The sequence below is a fragment of the Chiloscyllium punctatum genome, chromosome 5, assembly GCF_047496795.1.
Source record: "Chiloscyllium punctatum isolate Juve2018m chromosome 5, sChiPun1.3, whole genome shotgun sequence".
Lineage (NCBI taxonomy): Eukaryota > Metazoa > Chordata > Chondrichthyes > Orectolobiformes > Hemiscylliidae > Chiloscyllium > Chiloscyllium punctatum.
Window position 1 is genome coordinate 86,938,476 of NC_092743.1, and position 12,034 is coordinate 86,950,509.

A 12,034-nucleotide genomic window follows, 5' to 3' on the forward strand; every position below is an offset into this window, starting at 1 on the left:
GTAATTATAACTTCATTGTACATTTGTCTCCCACATTCTGTTTAAAACTTAATCCTGAATAAATTGAACATGCAAGTGACTAACAACTGTGGCAACTATTGCATTAAAAAGTTAAAGGGGAAACAAAGAATAGGAGTGGATAGATCCTAGAATAATACAAGCAATAATTGTCTACAGAGCAACAATATTTGATAGACAAGGGGTTAAGCTCACTTGTGTGAGATAACCTTCAGTGAAATGCACTTTCCATTCTGCTGAATAAAAATCAAAATTTCAATCTAACTCTTGTCACAGCTGATATATCATACGTTCACAAAATTGCTGACTTGCAATCGATTTGGGTCATCTTCTTGAGAGGCAAATGTTGAATTTGACTATTACATTGCAGCCCTTCCAGGCAGATATTAAGAAGACTCTATTCAGAGTTGATTAATATTCTGCCTCAAGTATTGTTTGGCAAAATGCACTATTCCTGGAATTCACATCATTCCACACAACAGAACAATAAGATGCAGTTTGTGAAGAGAAGAAATGTCATAACACTTTAAACTATAATATCAGTTCAGTATTGTATGGATTTCAATTCTGGTGCATCCGACCCAGAAAAGAAGCCAGATTGCATTTTTTAATGATTTGGATCGTTTGCTTTTTAAGTATTTGCAACATGAAGAGTACAAACCAGATTACTGAGGAAGATAATGTTTAGAATCGGCATATAGTAACAAATTGTTTAGTGCAGGTGGGATTTGTCAAAATAATTTCGTTTCTCGTATTATTCTCACTGCTCGTTCTACTCTGCTCCCATTTTGCTCTGACAGCAGCCATTGTGCATAAATGATTAATCTCCCATTGTACTGCAACAGGATGTTGATTTGCTTTGACCTTTGACCCCAGATATACAACCAAATAAAAGCAAGAGAAAGCAAAGTTGACAAGTGGAATGGACCTGACAACATACACTCTTCTCAGCTCTTCTACTTGATGAGCTACTCTTAGCGCTCAGTCTAACTGTGCTGCCAATTCGCATTACCACAGCATCAAGTAACAATGATAGACCTTGGCATAATTAACAAAAACAGAAGACTGTTCAACCACATTGAAACCAAGCCATCACAAATGAAGAAACACATTTAAAAGCGACTCATTGATTCAAAATATGGCACAGGTTAATGGCTAACATTTTCTCCATAGGTTGATTTGCATTGATCCCTTTTTACTTGTTTAAAATCTTTGTAACTAATTACTGTTGGTTAATTGAAAGACATACATTGATTTTTAAAGTCTGCACCTACTGCAGTAACAATCTGATAAAAGAAACATAAGAAACCTGGGTTACATTTCTTTTGTAGAATGCAAAGAATGATGAAACTAAATCTATGCAGATGTAATCCAGCTTCCCTCAGTCTGGTCTTTATTAAGGTGATGGTTATTAGATTTCAAATTTTATATTACTGATGATGACCCACTTTCTAAAGGTAACTTGGGCCAGGCGATAAAGAACAAAATTCCAGATAGTAAGTAAAAGTTGTCAAATGGTTGCTGAGTTAGAAGTGGTGATTCCACTTCACACAGTGTCCCATTTCACGCAGTTTTCTTCTACTCCTGAAAGCATTACTTGATGGAAGAAGAGAGAAGAACTTTGTAGGAAGTTAAGTAAGTGATTTCTGGGCCCCTTCCTGAAATATTTGCATCAAAGACAGCCACAGGTGAGCCGGAAAACTGAAGGTTGGCTAACGTAGTGCTACTATATCAGAAAGGTGGTAAGGAAAAGCCAGGGAACTACAGATCAGTGACCCTGATATTAGTGGTCAGCAAGTTGTTGAAGGGGTTCCTCGGGGACAAGATTTACATGTATTTAGAAAGGTGAGGACTGATTAGGGACAGTCAACATAGCTTTGTGCGTGGGAAATGGTGCCTCTCTGATTTAATTGAGTTTTTTGAAGAAGTAACAAAGAGGATTGATGAAGGCAGAATGGTGGACATGATCGATTTAGACTTCAGTAAGGTTCAACAAGGTTCCTCATGGTAGACAGGTGAGCAAGGTTAGATCAGATGAAATACAGGGAGAACTAGCCATGTGGATACAACTGGCTGAAAGGTAGGAGACAGAGAGTGGTGGTGGAGGGTTGCTTTTCAGATTGGAGGCCTGTGACCAGCAGTGTGATTGGTATTTGGTACACTGCTTTACATCATTAATGTAAATGTTTTGGATGTGAATATAGGAGGTTTGTACAGTAAGTTTGCAGCTGACAACCAAAATTGGTGGATATTAAAGAAGGCTACCTCAGAATACAACAGGGCCTTGACAAGATGGGCCAATGGGTCCAGGAGTGGCAGGTGGAGTTTAATTTAGATATATGTGAGGTGCTGCATTTCAGGGCAAGTCAGGGCAGGATTTATATACTTAATGGTAAGGTGCTGGGGAGTGTTGCTGAACAGAAACCTTGGAGTGCAGGTTCATAGTTCCTTGTAAGTGGAGTTGAAGATAGACAGAGGTAAAAACAATGACTGCAGATGCTGGAAATCAGATTCTGGATTAGTGGTGCTGGAAGAGCACAGCAGTTCAGGCAGCATCCAAGTAGCTTCGAAATCGACGTTTCGGGCAAAAGCCCTTCATCAGGAATAAAGGCAGTAAGCCTGAAGTGTGGAGAGATAAGCTAGAGGAGGGTGGGGGTGGGGAGAAAGTAGCATAGAGTACAATGGGTGAGTGGGGGAGGGGATGAAGGTGATAGGTCAAGGAGGAGAGGATGGAGTGGATAGGTGGAAAAGAAGATAGGCAGGTAGAACAAGTCCGGACAAGTTATGGGGACAGTTACTGAGCTGGAAGTTTAGAACTAGGGTGGGGTAGGGGAAGGGGAAATGAGGAAACTGTTGAAGTCCACATTGATGCCCTGGGGTTGAAGTGTTCCGAGGCGGAAGATGAGGCGTTCTTCCTCTAGGCGTCTGGTGGTGAGGGACCGGCGGTGAAGGAGGCCCAGGACCTCCATGTCTTCGGCAGAGTGGGAGGGGGAGTTGAAATGTTGGGCCACGGGGTGGTGTGGTTGATTGGTGCAGGTGTCCCGGAGATGTTCCCTAAAGCGCTCTGCTAGGAGGCGCCCAGTCTCCCCAATGTAGAGGAGACCACATCGGGAGCAACGGATACAATAAATGATATTAGTGGATGTGCAAGTAAAACATTGATGGATGTGGAAGGCTCCTTTAGGGCCTTAGATAGAGGTGAGGGAGTTGGTGTGGGCGCAGGTTTTACAGTTCCTGCGGTGGCAGGGGAAAGTGCCAGGATTAGAGGGTGGATTGTTTGGGGGTGTGGACCTGACCAGGTAGTCGCGGAGGGAACAGTCTTTGCGGAAGGCGGAAAGGGGTGGGGAGGGAAATATATCCCTGGTAGTGGGGTCTGTTTGGGGGTGGCGGAAATGTCGGCGGATGATTTGGTTTATGCGAAGGTTGGTCGGGTGGAAAGTGAGCACCAGGGGCGTTCTGTCCTTGTCGAAATCGACGTTTCGGGCAAAAGCCCTTCAGACAGGTTAGTGAAGGCGGCATTTGGCATGATTGACTTTAATGGTCATTGCATTAAGTGCAGGAGTTGGGAGATCACATTGCAGCTGTACAGGACATTTGTTAGGTCACTTTTGGAATGCTGCGTTCAATTCTGATCTTCATGCTATCGGAAGAATGTTGTGAAACTTAAAAGGGTTCAGAAAAAGATTTACAAGAATGTTGCCAGAGGTGGAGGTTTCAGCTGTAAGGAGAGGCTGAATAGACTGGGGCTGTTTTCCCTGGAGCGTCGGACGCTGAGGGGTGACTTTATGGAGGTTGATAAATTTAAGTCGGCCATGGATAGGATAAATAGGCAAAGTTTTTTTCCCTGGGGTGGGGGGAGTCCAGAACTAGAGGGCATAGTTTAAAGATTAGAGGGAAAGTATTTAAAAGGGACCTAAGGGGCAATGTTTTTTATGCAGAGTGTGGTTGTATACGGAATGAGCTGCCAGAGGAAGTGATGGAGGCAAATACAATTACAACATTTCAAAGGCATCTGGATGGGTATATGAATAGGAAGGGTTTGGAGGGATATGGGCCAAATGCTGGTAAAAGGGACTAAATTTATTTAGGATGTCTGGTCAGCATGGAGGAGTTGGACCAAAAGGTCTGTTTTTGTGCTGTATAATTCTATGACTCTAAGAACATGTACATATTTTCAAATTGCACTTGAAGAAATGCAGTACAGATAAATAGCAATTTAATACATTTTCAAAAAGTGAACTTATCTAAACAGCAATAAATATAAAACCACAATATAAAGAGAAAGTGGTGTTATTGAATAATTAACGTCAGCTCCTGTACCAAATCACTATCCAGAAATCCTGGCTGGAAGCAGATATGTGTGAATGTTGGGTGAGGAGGTGGCATCACAAAGAAACTGACCCTATCTCCCCCAAATAACAGAACAAAAATAGGAATGCAAGTAGCCTTGAGCTTGCATCTGACAGTCAATAAATTCTTGGCTGATCTTTAACGTCAACACCATTTACTCACATAACCCCTATATTCCTGATTCCAGTCCAAAAATCTATTGATCTCACCCTTGAATCAACTCAGCCACTGAATATCCACAGCCATCATGGGTGAAGAATTCCAAAAATTCGTAATCATCCAAGTTAAACAATCTCAGTCTGAAATAATTGATCGCTGTTCAGAAATTATTATCCCTGACAAACAAAACTCTCCAGTGACAGAAATAAATGTACAATTGTCAAATTTTCTAATGACCCAAAAATAGGCGGCAAGGCAAGTGGTGAGGATTACATGTGAACTTTCCGATGGGACATAGTCAAGTTAAGTGAGTGGGCAAAAACTTTACACATAGAATATAACATGGGGAAATACAAGGTTATGCATTATCTAAATGAGGAAAAACTGCTGCAGCAAAGAGGGATATGGGAGTTCTAATGCACAAACTATGAAAATACCAGCATCCAAATTCAGTGGATTGCAAGGAAGATAAATGGTATATTGACCTCGATGAAACTACACAAGGAAGTAATCAGACACCTAGAGTACTGTGAAAAGTTTTGGTCCCTTATCTAAGCTAAGATATATTGGCATGGGAGGCAGTCCAGAGAAAGTACACTAAGTTGATCCTGGGCATGGAGGGATTTTCTTATTAGAAGTGATTGAGCATATTGGGTTTGTACTCACTGGAGTTTAGAAGAATGAGAGGAAACTTAATTGAAATATATTGGTGGCTTGAGAGAGTGAGTGCAGAGAGGTTGCTTTGCTTGTGGGGGAACTTCACAGTAAGGATTTAATGTAATTACATAAATACATCTTTATTACAGAATTGAAGATGAATTTGTTCTCTTAAATAGTAACGTATCTGTGGAATTCTTTACTGCAGATTACTGCCAAGGGTGATTCGATAAGAATATTCCAGGGTCAGACAGGTTTTTAATGAGTAATGGAATCAAAGGTTATGGAGATAAGGCAGAAAAGTGGAGTTGAGGATTATCAGATCAGCCATGATCACATTGAATGGCAGAGCAGACTCAACTGGCCAAATGAGCATACTTCTGCTCCTACATCTTATGGTCTAACAGCATTGTTGATTGATTTTCCACGTTTTACCTCCTATAAATTTTAGGTTATCCAAATCTCTGCTGCTTGAGTCTAAACTTACAGCAAGTCCGGTTCCCTTAAATCTGATGGACTTATAATTCACACCATCAGGCAACATGTTTATCCACTCCTGGTAGGACTTATAAATAGCCCTCTTGGTCTTATTCAATGTTTAAAGGGTACTCATTTAGTGACCTACCATTAATATCCTAATCTGCATGGCAAAAAGATAGAATATTTCTGCAAATTGAGATCGTGCATATACTGGAGTACTAGTTTATTTTGAGGATCCTAACATTCACACAGATTAAATGTCCTTCTTTTTTACTAAAATGATTTGAACTGAGGTAGGTTGCAGAAGTAGGAACTGTTCTTGGAGAGATGGCAGCTGAGAGGAGATTTACTAGAGGTTTTAAAATCGTGATCAGATTGGATAGAGTAGATATGGAGAAGCTGTTCCCATTCGTAAAAGGAACAAGAACAATAGGGCACATATGTAAAGTGATGTGCAAGTGAAGCAATGCTGAAGTGAGAAAAAAACACTTTCACATAGCGAGTAATTAGGGTAGGGAATGGAATGCACTGCCTGGAAATGTGGTAGAGACAGTTTCAATTGAGGCATTCAAGAATGCATGGGATGATTATTTGGAGAGAAATGTTGTGCAGGATATGAGGAAAAGTCAAGAGGTTAGCACAATATAACAATGGGTTGAGAAGCATGGCACTGGAAAGGCACAGCAGTCTTGGCAGAGTAGGAGAGGGAGTTGAAGTGGTCGGCCACAGGGCAGTGTGGTTGTTTGGTCCATGTATTCCAGAGATGTTTCTTGAAATGTTCTATGAGTTTTTGTCCTGTCTCCCCAATGAAAAGGAGACCACATCGAGAGCAACAGACACAGCAGATGAGGTGTTTGGATGTGCAGGAAAATTTCTGCTGGATGTAAAAAGATCCTTTGGAGCCTTGGATGGAGGTGAGGGGGGTGGGGAAGGTGTGGGCACAGGCTTTACACCTCTTGTGGCAGCATTGTAAGGTGCCGGGAGTGGAGGGTGGGTTAGTAGGAGCGTAGACCTAACAAGGGGGTCGCAGGTGGAATGGTCTCTGCAAATGGTGAAAGGGGTGAGGAGGGAAAAAAAGGGCCTGAGTGTAGGTGGCAGAAATAAAGGAGAATGATGTGCTGTATTCGGAGACTGGTAAGGTGGAAGGTGAGGACTTTGGGTTCCTATCCTTTCTGCGGTTGGATGGTTGGGGTTCAAGGATGGAGGTGCAGGAAGTAGAGGAGATGTACTGGAGGACATTGTTGACCACGTGGGAGGGGAACTGCAGTCCTTGAAGTAGAAGGCCTTCTGGGATGTTCTAGAGTGGAATTGTTCCTCCTGGGAGCAGATATGGCAGAGGCAGGGGAATTGAGAGTAAGGGATCGTGTTTTTACAGGAGGGGGTGTGGGAGGTGTAGTCCAGATAGCTGTGGGAGTCAGTGAGTTTGAAGTAGATGGCTGTGTTGAGTCAGTGACCGGGAACAAAGACGGAGGTGTCCCAGATGGTCCAGGTGAACATGTGGTCAGGGTGGAAAGTGGTTGTGAAGTTGATGAACTGTTCAACCTCCTTGTGGGAGCACGAGGTATGGCCGATACAGTCATCAATGGAGTGGAGGAAAATGGTGCCAGTGTAACTACAGAAGATGGACTGTTCCACGTATCTGACTAAGAGGCAGGCGTAGCCAGGACCCATGTAGGTACCCAAGGCTACCCCTTTGGTCTGAAGGAAGTGGGAGGATTCGAAAGAGAATTTGTTGAGGGTGCGGACCAGACTATATAATAATGCTCATTTGAAGAGCAGGTGCAGGAATGATGGGCTGAATGGCCTCCTCTGTAACAATTTTGTGATTATTTGAGTGTTATCCATATTAATACAATGCACAGTTTTAATGAGTGGCTTTATTATAAGTAGCCAGTCAGGTAGATAGAGGACTAAACATCTGCAAATCAACTTCCCAGCTCAGCAAACATGCCTACAACCATTACAACCGGTACCTGAGCTACAAACTTTTACACAAACCTTGAAGACTTTCCCATATGTTAGCACTGCAAAGTCAGGAATGAGCAGGTCCACTGCACTGTCACTTTGTTCTCCTGATGTGCAAATGTAGACATCAGAAGCAAACAAACCATTCAAAGCTACCTTTCTATTGAAATGGCAAAGGGTAATGGAGAGGATTGAGGTATATTTTCCTGGTCTGCCTGGCTTTGTTCTTGGAAAATTAAATATCAGAAGCAATTAATTAAAATACCTGCAACTTAGGGATTTTAAACAGACTTGACTTCAACTGGTAGCGCCTGGTTGAAAGATAAGTCCTCCATAAATTTCACATTAGCAGTCAAAAGGTTAAAGGGGTTAGTATTATACAAAGTTGTATTTATTATTCATTTGACAATGAAATATATAGAACAGCTGGTCAGCTCACTAATGCGATTATGAAATACTCATGACTCAGATATTGCTGGAAAATTTATTATGACATTTTTGAAAATGGAATTACTTTCACGGCAATGATTATAAAGCCATTATAACTTCACAGCATTCATGTTCTCAATGACTTCTCAAAGTCATTTTAAATTTTAATGATTTATTTGTAATTTTTTTTCTAACAAGCTAGTTCTTAATTGCCGAGAGAGTGGTGCTGGAAAAGCATAGCAGGTCAGACAGCATCCAAGGAGCAGGAAAATTGACATTTCATGCAAGAGCCCTTCATCAGAAATAAGGCTTGTGAGCCAAAGGGGTAGGGAGATGATTGGGAGGGGAGTTGGGCTGGGGGTAAGTAGTTGAGAGTGCGATAGGTAGATGGAGGTGGGGGGTAATGTTGACAGGTCTGAGAGATGGGTGGAGCGGATAGGTGGGAAGGAAGGTGGACAAGTAGGACAGGTGACGAGGGCTGTGCCTAATTTTAAGGATGGAACTGGGATAAGGTGGGGGAGGGGAAATAAGGAAACTAGTGAAGTCCACATTGATGCCCTGGGCTTCACCAGTTTCCTCATTTCCCCTCCCCCCACCTCACCCCAGTTCCAACCTTCCAGCTCAGTACTGTCCCCATGACCTGTCCTACCTGCCAATCTCCCTTCCCACCTATCCACTCCACCCTCCTCTCTGACCTATCACCTCCATCCCCACCCCCCAATCACCTATTGTACTCTTTGCTACCTTCTCCCCAGCCCCACCCTCCCCATTTATCTCTCCACCCTGGAGGCTCCCTGCCTCTATTCCTGATGAAGGGCTTTTGCCCGAAACGTCGATTTTCCTGCTCCTCGGATGCTGCCTGGTCTGCTGTGCTTTTCCAGCACCACTCTAAGTCCACATTGATGCATGTGGTTGGAGGGTCCCATGGTGGAAGATGAGGCATTCTTCCTCCTGGTGTCAGGTGGTTAGGGTGTGGCGATGGAGGAGGCCCAGAAACCTGCATGTCCTTGGTGGAGTGGGAAGGGGAGTTGAAGTGTTCGGCCACAGGGCGGTGGGGTTGGTTGGTGCAGATGTCCTGGAGATATTCTCTGAAGCGCTCTACAGGTATGTGGACTTCACTAGTTTCTTTATTTCCCCTCCCCCCACTTTATCCCAGTTCCAAATTTCCAACTTGGTACCACCCTCATGATCTGTCCTACCTGTCCATCTTCTGTCCCAACCTATCCGCTCCACCCTCCTCTCCAACCTATCAACCTTACCCATGCCTATCACACTCTCAGCTAGATTCCCCCCAGCCCCAACCCCCTCCCATTTATCTCTACCCCTTCAGCTCACAAGCCTCATTCCTGATGAAGGGCTCTTGCCCAAAACGTCGATTCACCTGCTCCTCGAATGCTGCCTGACCTGCTGTGCTTTTCAAACACCACACTCTCAACTCTGATCTCTAACATCTGCAGTCTTCACGTTCTCCTCATTCTTAAATGTTACAAATAACTTGACTTGAGGCAAATTCACAAATTCTCTTTAGAGAGTAAATACTCAAAAATATCCAAGTTTTTTAGTTGTATAATACTTCTGTAAAATTGCATGTCAGAGTTAAGTAGAAAGAAATATAATCAGGCCATAATTAATGCAACAAAAGTTTTGTTCAGATTAGATTAGATTACATTACAGTGTGGAAACAGGCCCTTCGGCCCAACAAGTCCACACCACCCCGCCGAAGCGCAACCCACCCATACCCCTACATCTACCCCTTACCTAACACTACGGGCAATTTAGCATGACCAATTCACCTGACCTGCACATCTTTGGACTGTGGGAGGAAACCGGAGCACCCGGAGGAAACCCACGCAGACACGGGGAGAATGTGCAAACTCCACACAGTCAGTCGCCTGAGGCGGGAATTGAACCCAGGTCTCTGGCGCTGTGAGGCAGCCGTGCTAACCACTGTGCCACCCGCTATCCTTAGTAGCCACACACACAGACGACAAGCAACATGAATTCGACTGGGACAACACTACCATTATAGGGCAAGCCAAACAGAGAACAGCCAGGGAATTCCTAGAGGCATGGCACTCATCCACAGACTCTATCAACAAACACATCGACCTGGACCCAATATACCGGCCACTACAGTGGACAGCTCGAACTGACAACCGGAAGCGGCAGAGACAGGCCACTATAAATACCGGAGAAAACAGCACAGAAGCGCTTCACAGGAGGCTCCCAAGCACTGAGGATGTCACCTAGACAGGGGACGAAATGTTTGCAAGACAAATTCCCAGCTCGGCGAACAGAATCACAACATTTAAGAATAATATTAGTCAAAAAAATAGGGAATTATAAGGTTGCCAATTATAATAGTAAGTCTGAAGACTGGAAATGTTTTATAAGCCAGCAAATATTTTGACACAGGATAAACCCCATCTGTTAATTTTAAACAGGCAACACAGAAAAGATTTATCACGTGCAGCAATCTGTGAAAATTCGAGAGGTCAAGCACTATTTAAAGTAAAATTAAAAATTATTTTTCTTAAAGTATAACAGAGAATAATTAACTGACAACTATTTACAACTTCTTTCTCTGACCTATCTTTTATTGTCCCTTTTATAATACCAATCCAATAAAAATCCCTGATTAAGATTTACTGAAAAATTCGAATTTCAAAATGAGCCAGCTGTTAAATCTTCTCCTTCTATCTTCCTCTGTAGATTTGCTCTCCAGGTAGATTTGCAAACTCCTTCTCGATCAGATACCTCTCCGGCAGTTCTGACTAACGGTCTACAGTTGTTGGTCTATTGGCAGTTCTCCCCCAACTGTTCAATTTTTCCCAGTCTTATAACCTCAAAGCATCGAATTGTGTCATTTGCTTTTAATATTGTCAATACACTAAATACAAACTTAATTGGAGTTTTTTTTGTGGGGTATCATTTAAAGTGATTGGCCTCATTCAAATTGTTTTTTGCAACCAGCTGCTGGACCAAATGTAACATTGTATCTTGTTGAGAATCCTTGGTGCTGTTAAATAGTTCTGCTAGCTTTTAAATTTCTTAAAGGTGCAGTACACCCACATCTTCATAAAACCTTCCTCTTAAGAAAAACACATTACCCTAACATACAGATAACTTTAATCTAAGTTCATCTTAACCTCTTTCTGTATGCCTACATTAAAAAATACAAATCTCATCTAAACTTTATTCTTACAACTGGCAACATGTACAATTTTTAAATTAAAATTCTGTAACATAAGACTCCAATGAAATAGTCTCATATTCTTGTCTTTAAAGCGTTCTAAGAATGTAAGAGGATTGTGATCCATGTACCCCACCATCTCTGACACATTGTTTGTGACATACGCATTAAAATGTTGTAAGGCCAGTATCAAATTCAATAGTTCTTTTTTGATTGTGGAGTGTTTCCTCTGGTGGATGTTGATCTTCCAAAAGTAACCAAATGTCAGTTCAATCCCATTCTCACCTTCCTGTAGCAGTACAGCTCCAACTCCTATGTCACTCGCATCAAAAAGGTTTTGAAAAGTTTGGTGGTGCTGAAACTGGTTTGGTGGTTAATACTGATTTCAAATGGTTGAATGCCTCCTGGCATTGTTCTGTCCACCAAAACGTTGTGTTCTTCTTCAACAAATTGATTAATGGTGACACTACACTGCTGAAGTTTGGAACAAGCTTCCGATAGAATCCATTGAGTCCTAAGAATTGAAGCATCTCTTTGTTTGAGGTTGGTTGTGGAAATTCCTCAATGGCCTTGGTCTTTGCGTTCCGTGGGGTCAACCTTCCATGACTGATGTTATGTCCCATGAACGTCAATTCTGCTTTCACGAATTCCATTTCATTTAAGTTTATCACTCTCGTTTTGTTTCTCATAGTCGTTCAAGAGAAGAGGAGGTCTGACACTATAAAACAAAGAGAAGAGAACACTGGCAAGACTTTACCGCAGGATAAAGAAGCCCAAAAGGGT

At 42.5% G+C, this 12,034-nt stretch overlaps 1 protein-coding gene across 10 annotated transcripts in view; it reads right to left on the reverse strand.

Annotated features, from left to right (window-relative positions):
- The window catches only part of LOC140477201 (coiled-coil domain-containing protein 102A-like), a 570,837-nt gene that overhangs the window by 246,408 nt on the left and 312,395 nt on the right, over window positions 1-12,034 (reverse strand). The gene's annotated exons all lie outside the window — the stretch shown is intronic.